Source organism: Porites lutea, chromosome 6 (genome assembly GCF_958299795.1).
Source record: "Porites lutea chromosome 6, jaPorLute2.1, whole genome shotgun sequence".
In the NCBI taxonomy this organism is placed as follows: Eukaryota; Metazoa; Cnidaria; class Anthozoa; order Scleractinia; family Poritidae; genus Porites; species Porites lutea.
Window position 1 is genome coordinate 527,564 of NC_133206.1, and position 12,338 is coordinate 539,901.

General features: G+C 40.2%; 1 long non-coding RNA gene across 1 annotated transcript; it reads left to right on the top strand.

Moving 5' to 3' along the window:
- The first annotated feature begins 5,344 nt into the window (after positions 1 to 5,344).
- On the top strand, positions 5,345 to 7,486 carry LOC140941527 (uncharacterized). Its single transcript, XR_012166474.1, has 3 exons — positions 5,345 to 5,500; positions 6,319 to 6,479; positions 7,241 to 7,486. It is a non-coding gene; the product is annotated as an uncharacterized lncRNA (long non-coding RNA).
- The last annotated feature ends 4,852 nt before the right edge of the window (positions 7,487 to 12,338 follow it).

The window sequence follows — 12,338 nt, forward strand, 5'->3', positions numbered from 1 at the left end:
ATCGTCCGGTTCCTGAAAGGCCAATTAGCGCTAATCCAGGATTAAAACTTTCTTCCGTTTTTGTACTTTACCTTCCTTTGTATTTCTTAGAGTAAAAATTTGTGTTATCACTACCGCACCTTGGAGTGAAGGCTCAACAGTATTTCGAGTTGCATGTTCTTAGACCAGAAAACCTTCATTAAAATTTAGCTTAATCCTGGGTTAAACTTAACCATCTTTCGAGGAACCGTGCCGATATCATATCTTTAACATCCCACGTAACTAAAGTGATACGGCAAAAAGAGAAAGCTGTCATAGGTGCGAAGTTTGCAACCTGTGATTCCCTGTGTTTGCTTTTTTCCGCAAATTTCGCAACAGCACGGCCATTTATCATCTCGGAAATCGGGCAGAAATTTCTCACGTGGACCCAGAATTGGTCCCAGTAACCGGGCCAGCCTTATCAACCGGCCTCATTAGAAGAGGCCCTAACTGACAGCTTCGAATAGGTTACAAATTTGTTTTGTCACGCAATCGTCCACAACGATCGGAAGGACTGCGTGACGAGCCATGTTCTGCAATTTAAAGGCGATAGTAAGGCTAATTAGTGTCCAACTGATGCAGCTGAAAAAGATCAAAATATAACATCAGTTAATTTACATCATTATCGTCTTGGCGTTCAAGCGAACTTTCATGCACTATTATAAAATTAAGGCAGCGATGAGTGACTTTAATTTCCCTTCAAATTTAGTGTTGCACTTCGACATCATCCAAGCGCAAAATACGGGTCAAAATACAGCCGACCACGCAAGAAACGTTGTTGTCTATGATACTTAAAATTTTTATTGGTGTGTCCGTCGCATATCACCTTGGAGCCAGCGACCACAACAACACGTGAACAATGACTGATGTCAGCATTTGTTCTGAGTTTGCTTGTTCCGGCGGAATTATCTGTCGTTGGAATGCATTATCAAATAGAGCAGAAGATCTCTGTGGCCCAATGACGTTGCGAGGTGAGCTGGTGACCAGCCATCTCTGTTTGTTCTCTTCACGTCAGCGCCGAACTCGACCAATAGCTTTGCGGATTCCGTTTTTCCATCCCTTATGCACTGGTGCAGTGGAGTGTCTCCAGCTTCGTTTAATGCGTTTATGTTAAAACCATTTTTTAATAACCTGCTTATCTCGGCCTTGTCCCTTCTATTGACGGCCTCTTGAAAGTCTTCTTGCGTCTGTCTCATGCAGTCACGTGATGTCGAGGAAGAGCCCTTCAACTTTTGACTGCAAGAAAGAAAAAGCAAAGAAATGAGGTCGATGTTTATCCATTTTGGGTGCTGCGAGTGTGGTGTTAGTACAACCTCGCCCAGAAATTTTATTAATAATGAGGAATTTATTAAACGACGAACGTAGTAATTGGAAAATGTATAATGATGTAACCCTTTCCTTCTTTGTAAGGTATGTAGCCCTCGATCCCTCCCTCTAAAACGCCTGACAGGTTATGGTAACGCACTAGCTGCTCCAGCCTTTTTCACTACTCAAAACCTTTTAGGCGAAAAAAAAAAGACGTACTACAAATAGAAGTTTTCTTCTTTGTCCATTTTGCTTCGGGCTCAGAAGTTTGAAATTTGGTAATCCATTCTTTAATATCAGTTACGGACGAAAGCTGATACTGGGATCAACTATTTAAATGTTTCGGGATGTTTGTATTTCTATGTTTGAGGTCGGTTTTTAAGACGGTTGAAGGGGTACCGCTTACTCGCTTAAACCTGGTCGAGTAAGATATTCAGTGTCAACTGATCAAAAATCCGAAAATAGGGACTAGCACTGGTAGTATGGGCTACTATCCACTTTAACCTCTACTTGAACCGATTACAGCGTTTTGAACAGCAGGTACTAACCCGTTTAATAATTCTTCCCGAATTCCTCGGATTTCCGAAATTGACATGACAAGAGGCCTAGTTAAAACACGTGTGTTGCGGAGCCTAAATGAGTTACCTGCCATGCTAATTAAGATGAAGTGTAAAGCGTCTTGATTAGCAATCATAAAAGGCTTTTGTTGAGATTTGTGATTATGGTATATAATAAGTCGCCAAAATTGAAAACGAATCTTTTGTTTTCTGAGAGTCTGGCTCAAAAAGCAAAGGAAAATACCGTGTACACGCTACAGTTCAGGGTGGTCTATTTCACGCAGAAATTTATTCCATGTGCGAAGTCGTAATATCCTTTAGGCATGTTAAATGGCACCCATAATCATTACTGAAAAGCGCGTCATTGCATGTTTGTTGACCTACACCGTACATAGGTCAGCGAGATCGCACGTTGTTCAATTTAGCGTTTCAGATTTCTGAAATCAAATAACCATTATGCCAGTTATTTACGGCTCAAAAACAGCCCAAAAATCTATATAAGTACGCAAATTCAGCACGCATATTAACAACGCTGATACATGACTTGAGGCAAATATTGTTTGGGTTTTTAAACAACTGTTTGCCTTATTAGTAGGACTATATCCTAGCGTGGGAAAATACGGCCGCAATGTTACGGTAGAGAGATTAATAAACAGACGAGGACAGGACAGAAACATCAAAGGCTTCTGCGCAATGAAACTAATTATCTGAACACCGTATAATAAAAAGCGAACCTTCCTTGTCTTGCGAATCGTTCCATAAACTTGATTTTTCATTCGCAGGTTCATTTCTCAGTGCTCACCTTCTTTCAACCACAGCTCTAGAAATGACAGCTGAACGAAATTGTTCTAGTATATAACCAAGGTGATAAAATTTCCAATTACATTTTATGAAAGGACGTCTTCTTATTCCTTATGAATGATATTACTTGAGCAGAGCAGATGTATTAACAAGTTCCAAATGCTAGAAATATGTGTTACGAGTTATCGTATGCTTGAAGTCTGTAGCAAAAAGTAAGCCCCGGGATACTGAAATTATCCGTTTAGCGTGTTACCAGATTACAAGAGGAAAATGAGCCACAGGAAAATAGTTGATACGTACCTCTGCATTGCGTAGAATTCAGGTTTGTGGTAGTTTTGACGTTCAGTTTTCCTTGCCGCCAATGGAGTCACTGCTTGAATGTCTACTCCATGTACAGCTCTCACCACAATGACATTGACGATAATGATTGCGCCCAGTTATATAACAACCAAAATTTGATGGCGTGATTCGAGGTCAGATCGGTGACTTGGGCTATTTTAAGAGTCTTTTCAATTTTGTAGAATTGACCGTGACAAAAGCCCTCGTAAAGTTCTCACGGTTTAAATCCCAGATCAGACAAATCAAAATATTCGCTAGGCGGACACTGTGGCTCTGGATGAATCGCCCGAAGATCTTTCTGTAGAAGGCAATATTCATAAAAAGCAGTCGCCGTCACGAGCTGTCAGTGAAAAGAATATAAACACCAGTCAGAAGCAGAATACATTTGAATTACATTAGACCTCGCCGGCCGGCCGGCCGCAGTTGTCGATTTCACCCGAAAAACAGATGATGCAATCCAACAAATTACAAATCGTGACGTTTGAACAACCGACCGATCATATTATTTCCACGTCTTTATCAGTTTATGGCATGGCCTGGAGCATTCTCAATATTCCCAACATTATTATTGATATCACATTTTCAATTATTATTTAATTACTTGATTATTTCCTTCAATTTGCTCCCTCTCTTTGTCGGGGGAAGGGTGCGGTTACTCGTAGGCTAAAGAAAAAGAAACAAGCCAAGTCTGCCAAGTCTCTATGTGAGCGAGAAGGTACTTGGTTCACTTTTCTAGTTTGTATACTTTTCTGTTACTTTGTTCTGAAAAACCAAAAGAGCAAGGAAGCACACACTATATTTTACCAAAAATTACCAAACCTCTCTCCATGCTGAGAAGCCACAATGAGGGTAAAATCTCGCCCCCAGAGCCCCGTGGCTAAATTTGTAATGAGCCCATCGTTTCAAGACCACATGACCAAGAAACGAAGGGCTCTGGGGACGAGAACTGACTTTGCGCATGTGTAACGCAATAGCCATACCACGGAGGTACCGCGGTCGCGGGCGTTCCTTGCCCTGGTTTTGCATTTATTTAGCCTGTGTTATAAGGTCTCTTCTTTTCTAAATCCTATGAAAATCGCCCTCCGAAGTCGCCACTGCGAGGCGCACCGCATAACGGCCTTCTCTAGCCTGGGTAATTTTTTAATTTTTTTTTTAGGATAAAAAGAGGATTGAATTAAAATCCCTGATGACACCAGTCTGAACGTACATCAAGCTTTGGACCCAAAGAAAGATACGGTTATAATAGTGGATTCTCAGACGTCCTGCCGAGGTCGATCGCGGCCTCATCACTTTTCATCCAATCTGGGACGATTGAGAATCAGGCTAGTTTCGTAACGAATACGGTTGAAAAAAATGATCTTCTCTGTCTGTAAATTTAGCCTTTGATTGGCTCATTTATTTGCTGGTTAGAACTTTTCAAAGAAGCTAAAATCGATGAGAAGCCATAAAGATTTGTTTTTCCTTCAGAAAAAAACCGCCAAAATCATACGCTCAACAGCCATTTCGATCTGCCAGTAATTAAATTCACTCATTCGTTTCCTGATTGGAACTTTTCAAAGAAGGCAAAACTGATGAGGATTATACATGTATCAGAACATTTTTTTATTCCTCTCAGAAAAAACGCTGAGCCTTATTCCCACCTCCGAGGCTGCACTAATCGGCCCGTCAGCAATAAGGCTGTCCCACCGGCATCACAGCCCTTAAATACCATGACAGAGTTAAATATAAGCCCTTATTTCCTGCATGCATTCAGAGCTTATCATTATATTTGTAACTCCATGATACCCGGCTTCTTGCCGGGAAGAAATGTTAATTTCAGGCTGTACTTTCAAAATTCATGAGGCTTAGCCACTCTTAGTCTGGACTTTAACAGATAAATAGAAGTTAAAATATTTAATCAGTGGTACATTGACAAGCCGCTGAGGCAATTAAATGGTTCTTTCCTTTTAAAGCGGTTATTTAATTAAGATTTTTTTAAATAGTCACAGATCGGGACAAAACTTTAATGAGGTCACTTCACCGCAAGCCTGACATAGTTCAGTTTGGCTGTTCAACACTCTCAGAACGCAAGGGCTCAGTCTTTTAGTCTCCCCGCTCTATTTAAAGACAAAAAAAATTAAATTTCATGGAAAATTCTATTTCCAGTTAGTATTCATCAAGTGTTTGTTAATTCGTAAACAAAATGATTAAGAAATAAAATTTCGGAAATGATGAGTCATCTTTTATCCGCTCCAATTAATTTTGTTGTTGACAAACGAGTTAAAACTCCTGTATTATGCAAACAAATTTAACCCTCTTAATGGAAGAGGCAGGAAAATGGAAGCAATTTAGTTTGTATTCTTCGAAAAAGCTGTTGACAGAGTCCACTAACAGATACACGAAAAAGGAAAATCACTTACGTCAAGGATTATATTTTAAGAATCGAAGTGCCGAGCTCAGGTGTAGCAAACCTCAACCGACTGAGCATACATCTAACAAAGGTAAGTTTCTTTGAAAGTTGAATCTGTAAGAATTACTCAAGGTTTTGGTGTTCATTCTATACTCATTGACAGAACACTGTTGAACTGAAAAAGGCTAATGCCGTATTTCCTCTCCCAACCCATTCCCGGCCCATTCCCAGTGACCTGAGTGGCCAAAACAAACGTAAATGGTTTCATCGCGCGTCAAACGGTTGAAAGAAACGTAGAATTAAAAGGAAAACTGGTGGTTACGATCTAGAAATTAGCCAATTGGTTTAAATGGACAAAAAGAAATAATGCAAGATTCATTTTTCAGGATTTTAATGAAGTGCTCCAGCATTTGAATAATCTTTAAAGTGGTAGATAAAAGTAAAAAGGTGGGCCTTGGTCCGGTGGCTGGTGTTAAAGACCGTTTACTGGATGTATAACTCAGTGAGGTTATAGAACAGTCGAATGTTAAGCTTTAACGTTTAATCGCCGGGCGATTGAATTTCAATTGAGTTTGCACTCCAGACAAACTACCATTTAGATCAGCTGTAAATGATGAGGCCGGGGCTGGAAGAGAAGCCAGGGGAGTACACTGATCCCATCAGTTCCCAGCGTAGATTTTGTTTGGGTCCCTCTGATCCGTTTTCACTGATCAGGGATGCAATCCCATTTCCCAGGGCATGTCAGTGTTCAACCAAGCCTCAGTCCCCAACCAACTCAAACCCTTGATTCAAGTAATTCAATAAAAAAAGCCCGTTTTAACAATCTATTCAGGTTCCAATGAACGCATTTTGTAGTTATGTCTTCTTTATTTTTATACTCCTATATTGTTTTACGTTATTCTTCAACAGTTACATGATGAAGCTGCAACTGGCGGCCTTGATTCTGTTAGTCACTAGTCTTGTGATAACGGAAGCATACTTTCTTCGTCTCCACAACCACATGCCTGCTAATTCCCGCAAACGAGAATCGATTTTGGAAAAGAAAAGAATTTCAGATAGCAAGTTTGAAGGTAAGTTTACTGTCAAGATTAGCGCTATTAGGGGGATCGAGAAACCTAAAAAAACCATGGTACTGACATCCGCCGGAGTCACTAGAGATGATGCATGTAACGGATACCAGGAGTATGAAATATATACCGGCAGTGATTTCCAGCAATAACAATTTCCTGTCTGACTCCCTTAATAGCCCGAGAAGCCAGCGAACAATATTCCCACCGTGCTACAATTAGCCTATTTTCACAGGTTATTAATAAATTATTGTCAAAAAAGAAAAACAAAAGAGTAGAGAAGAGGAAATGGTTCATTTACACTTTTTTTACCACCAATTGTTTATATATACATGATAATCAAAGTGATGGCCAAAGTACTAAAACTGAAAGAAAACTCTCTATCAGAGAAAAATGAAAGTGTCAAGAATTGATCACGAAGTATTAATTGATGACGACACTAGTTTTAGGTCCAATGTGGTGATCCGAACCAGGCAAAGATTCAACCTTTTCTAAGACAAATGCACTAGGGCGTACCTTTCTGAATATTGGTCCTAGCGGCCATCCCAGGCATGACCTTCTTAATCAAAATTCTTGGGTTTTTCGACAGTGGGTTGAAAATACTAAAATTAATGCCGTGATTAAAGTTTACGAGGAGCAGATAGCTAGCAGAAAGGAATCGTTCTGTGTATTTTGATTTTCGATGTCAGAAATTTCAGCGAATTCTAGTGAATATAGTTATCAAACTGTATTTTTAAAATCTAAAAACTTATTTTTTCTACCAGGAGAAATAAACAAGAGATTGTGGCCATGGAAGGCGTCAAAGGACGAAACCTGGATACGGAAATCGGTTAACGACAACAACTGGCCTTGGACCTAAATACAGCGGCGGGATAGAAACTGGAATTCAGAGGACCTGAACCTTTAAAGTTCCCGTGTAAACAATGAACGATTGACCATCAACAATAGAAAAATTTAAAAAAATAAAACGATTGTGAAAAAATTGGATAATAATTGAATAAAAAAGTAAATATACGGGATGAATTATGCTTGAATGCATCCATTATTCCATTTTGCATCCGCGGCCGCAGCAAGCTCATCCCTACTTCCACCCCTGAATAGATCCCTAATTTCTCGGCTTGGCGCGAGCGCAATACCCTTTGTAGTCTTCGTTTAAAATCAGAGTTTGAAACCACGGAGGGCAGAGAATGTGATGGGATCACCTCCATCTCTCTAGGCACCTTCAATGCAGGTAAAATACTCCTCGCCCAATCTGGAACTTGCTCCGACAGGCTATACTGGTAAGAACGTTAAGATACCTGACTTGGTTTTAGTATGTTGCAAACCTAAAAGTGTTTGCCGCACTTAAAAATTGAAAGTCATGTAAATTACAGGTAAAGTAAAGGCCAACAGCGTTCCACGTAAATCCATTGGATAATTTTACTTTTACAATCTTGTGACTAAGCAAATAAAAGAAAGAAAGAAAAAAAAATGCCTGATCGCAGATTACTAGGTAAACGCAGAGGTAAACGGCAAATATATATATATTTTTTTCACTTAGGTGAAATAATAGTTACGTTCACACTGTGATTGAAATCAGGTGAAACGATTTGTTTCATTTCTATGCCCAGGATAACTTAACTAACAGGGTTTCTGTCTGTCTGTTTGTAAAACACGGAATTGATATACTCCCCGGCCAGGCTAGAAAAATAATATATAGATTTAGCCAGGGCTAAAAGCGAAGCTCTGGTTAATGATACGTGTAAACAAAAAAAATTAAATCGTGTAATGCTAAACGCGGACGACAATGAATATGGCTTCAAGACTAATAGATGTAATTAGCAAAAAAAAAAACAAAACAAATTGCACGTGCAGCACACTTTTTCTTCTAATTAGCAAAAAAAAAAATTTGCACGTAGCACGCTTTTTTGTCTTTCCCTTGTTGTTGTTTTGCACGACTACAACGCTGTTTTGTACGGCTAAAACGTCAAACTTCCTAGTTACACATTTTTTTCATGGAGGAATTGTCGTATGTGCTTACCCAATATTTTGTCTCCTGTGTTCATGTTCGCTTTTATTTTTCATTGCCGCTCATTTTCACCTTGCTGGTCGCTAGCATTTCTCATTTTCTCACCGCCGCTTTGAATTTCCATGTTTTCTTCCTAAGAAATTCGTCTTCTTTGTTTTCAATAACTCGCTCTAGCTCTTTCACTGTTGTCCACGTTAATGTAAACATAAAAAATAACGCCGGGAAAGACATGACTATGTTGTTGTTTTTTGTTCTAAATAAAACCTTGAGTCGCATTTGGGTTGCCATACCTGTTGATTGAGTTATTTTACATTGGTATGCCTGTGGTGCGGACGGACGGTCGCTCGCTGGCTCGCTCGCTCGGTGTACGGTCACGTGATTACCAAATTTTCTTGGATGGGTAGTTTACAACATTTTCTTACCCATGGTGCTCCGCTGCGCGCTTCGCGCGCGAGAGCTCCGCTATCATTTATAATTCGATATATTCGTTTCTATAGCGGCCTACATTTCAATTTTTAAAGATTTCTCGAAAACGCGAACATGAAAATTATGTTGAATCGCCAAAACTAAGAAAGTTATATGATTGAAATACAAGTCTTATAATCAGCTTCAACTCATCATCGCACTTTTGAGGAAATGTAAAAGTAGCGAAGGCGTCACAGTGTTTCCAAGGACACGTGTATCTCCAAAAAAAAATGAAATATTTGGAAACTCGAACCTATACCCAGGGTTTGGGGGTAATTAGTGGTTGCCTATAATCGATAATTCGATTTTCTGCTCGTTTGAGACATCCTTGCATGAGGGTCTCAATGAGTAGTCTGCTACACAGCCGTTTTAGAATCGTCACACAACGTTCCTCCCCACTATTGTGGGGAGGAGCGTTGAGTGACGACACTAAAAACGGCTGTGTAGCAGACTACTCAATGGGTGGCTTTTTTATAGCCTGTGTACAGAGCCCCCTCCCCACAGTGCTGAGGGGAGGCGGCGGGGGGGGGGGGGTCTGTAGACAGGCTAGCTCTTTTACGGTAGCCTGAGTATCATCTAAAATCTCCTCTCCCCTAGCCCCTTAGGAAGGCTTGATACTCAGGCTACTTTTACGGCTATTGGTTAATTTTTTTGAGTTACGGTTAACAACAAAGTTAAAAATTAATTTAGTTTCAAAGAGCTAAATAGTAATAAATGTGTATTTTTTATATCTTAAAAGCAAAACTGAAAGTCTTTAATAGGATCATCTCGGGATGAAATAAGCTATTATTTTGAAAAATTTTAACATTTGATAGATCATGCTTTTTATAAAGTATTTCACTTCTAATATTATTTTACGCATAGAAATGTCAATAGTCATTTAAATATAATCTTTGTGAAAAAGCAAAAGCAGACACGCGAACGCCCAACTCAAGGCCTGGGCGCGACAATCATTAATTTTGTAACAGAAATGGGCTGTTTTCACACAAGAGACGGGTTATTCATGTGAGACGGGTTATCCGTTTGATAATTCGAGTCAGATAGGTAATTAATACGTCTTCCTTTGAAAATGGAATGGCTTTTATTTTGAATGAACAATCCGCCTGACTTTATCCGTCAATTTTGACGGACAGTTTGAAGATGGGTTATCCGTTTCAGATAGCCTGTGTACAGCCGCCCCCGCCCCTAAGAAAAGAAATCGGAGAAGGGGTGTCTGTGGGGCCGAGAGGGCGACTGTAAACATGCTAGCTGTTGCGTGAAAACGGCCAACAACAAAATTTCCCGTGTTTTTAATGATAGCGAAGGACTGTACAGAACGACTGACTGCCGTTGCCTTATCCGTAGGCCTCATTATTCCGCGCGGCCATTACGTTTCCGCTCACGTGGTCCGAGCGAGTTTTTTTCTCAGATACGCCACCGAAATGCCTTGACCGAGATTGCGTGGGAAGACGCCGAACAGTAGCCTGCGAAAACATCCGTTTCTGCCCGCTCTTCGCCGCTGAGGACGTTCGCTCCAGGAGAAACGATGGTTTTCGCAGACTACCCGTACAGGGACTAGGCATGGCAATGTCTACCGTATCGTTAGAGAAAAACAGGAAATTGTCATTTATCGGCAACGTGTTTTACAAACAGTGACATCTCTGCGTGTTGTTTCACTAGTATTTCGAGGGCACGACCTCCTGAAAATCTCAAATATTAATCCCCAGCTGGCAAGAAGCCAGATTTTTGCTATGGAAAAAATTAGTTCCCGAGAGAGCAGCGGAAACGGAGCCTAGGTCTAGGTCAACACCTAAAAGGCGCTTGGCCTAACGTGTACGGAGACAAAGTAGCCGGGAAATAAAAAACGCAATCGTAAGTGAGTTAGCACCTTCCTTAAAATTAACAAATCTAGGAAACAATTTCTTTTGGGGTTAACTCTTTTTTACCCTATTTACGGCAAACGGTTAAAATTTTTCAATTTTTACGGCTATCGACTAAATTTTTGGCCGTTCTAGGCCTATCGGTTAACCCCATTGACACCCTCTAGCAGGTTCTCGAGCTTGCTATGTTTGGGCGACCGCGAGGAGCGTGGGTTCCCCAGCCTACCTGGGAAGGAGCGGCGTCTAAGCAAAACAAGATGGCTTCCTACGAGTGGTAAGTGATTGATAAGGAAGTCCCCTGGTTTTTACCTAATTTACTGCTTTAATCTCACTTATTCTGTTTAATTAGTATCAATTTATCATTAGCTAGATTAAACGAACAAGGTACGGCTAGGGTTAGGGTTAGAATGAAAACGAGGATTGTCTTCCACTTGGAATCCACTTAACTCTTATAAATAGTCATTATTTGTACTGCATAAAGTAGAACACATTAAGTTTGATGGTATAGCAAATACCATTGGGCTATTGCATTTAATACTCGTACCTCCCCTCCCCCCCCCCCCCCCCCCCCCCTGGTTGGGGAACAATGGGGTAAGTTATAAAAATTGAGGATTTCTTTAGGGGTAGAGTAAAAAAATACATGGAATTCTTTGGGGGTGGAGCTTTAATTTCCACAAAATTCTCTAGGGGTACACCTATATTCGTAAGGGGTAGGACCCATATTCTTCAGGGGTAAACCCATATTTTATGGAAGTCTTCAGGGGTGAATGCAATTTTATTTAATCTTTTGGGGTAAGAAGAAGAGGTAAGCCCTCATCCGAGAGGGGAGGGGGTTATGGATATTAAATGCAATATCCCATTTCTACCATCACAGGGTTGCTCGTGTTAGGGACTATGAAAAGGAGCAGAGCCAGCTAGCTGCTGAGGCAGTTACTGATCATCCTCTCAAAACTGGAGCAGTCATTGTGAGTATCATTAAACAATATAAACACTGTCAACTCTCTTGGCGCACAACAAAGACTTAGTGGTCCCTTATGGGAGTTGGTTGTCTCTGGGGAAACTAAAAAAAATAAGCCCATACTGAACTGATTACTGCGCTTTTCAAAAATACTCGAACTTTGAAGTTCAAAGCCGCCTTCAAATACAATTACATTTTTCGCTGCCATCAATTATAATATCATTACTATCACAATCAGCAAACCTTGAAACACAGAAACACACAAAACAGAACAAAATCGACCAATCACAAATCACAAACGTGACCTTTTGAACCCGTTGAAGTAAACTTCTGTTTCATGATGGGTCCTCTAAAATGATTGATGGCAGTGAAAAACGCAAACATCAGTTTGCTGTAAAAAGACAACTGACAATAATATTTCACAGCGAAAGGCGCTTGGAACTGTTAAAACTTTGTAGATAACATTTTGCATCAATTTAACAATCCACTTTTTTAACTACAGATCGTATTACAGCCTTCTTTTTTGTAAGTCAACTGCTATAATCTGTCGGTATGCCTGGTCAGTGCTATTA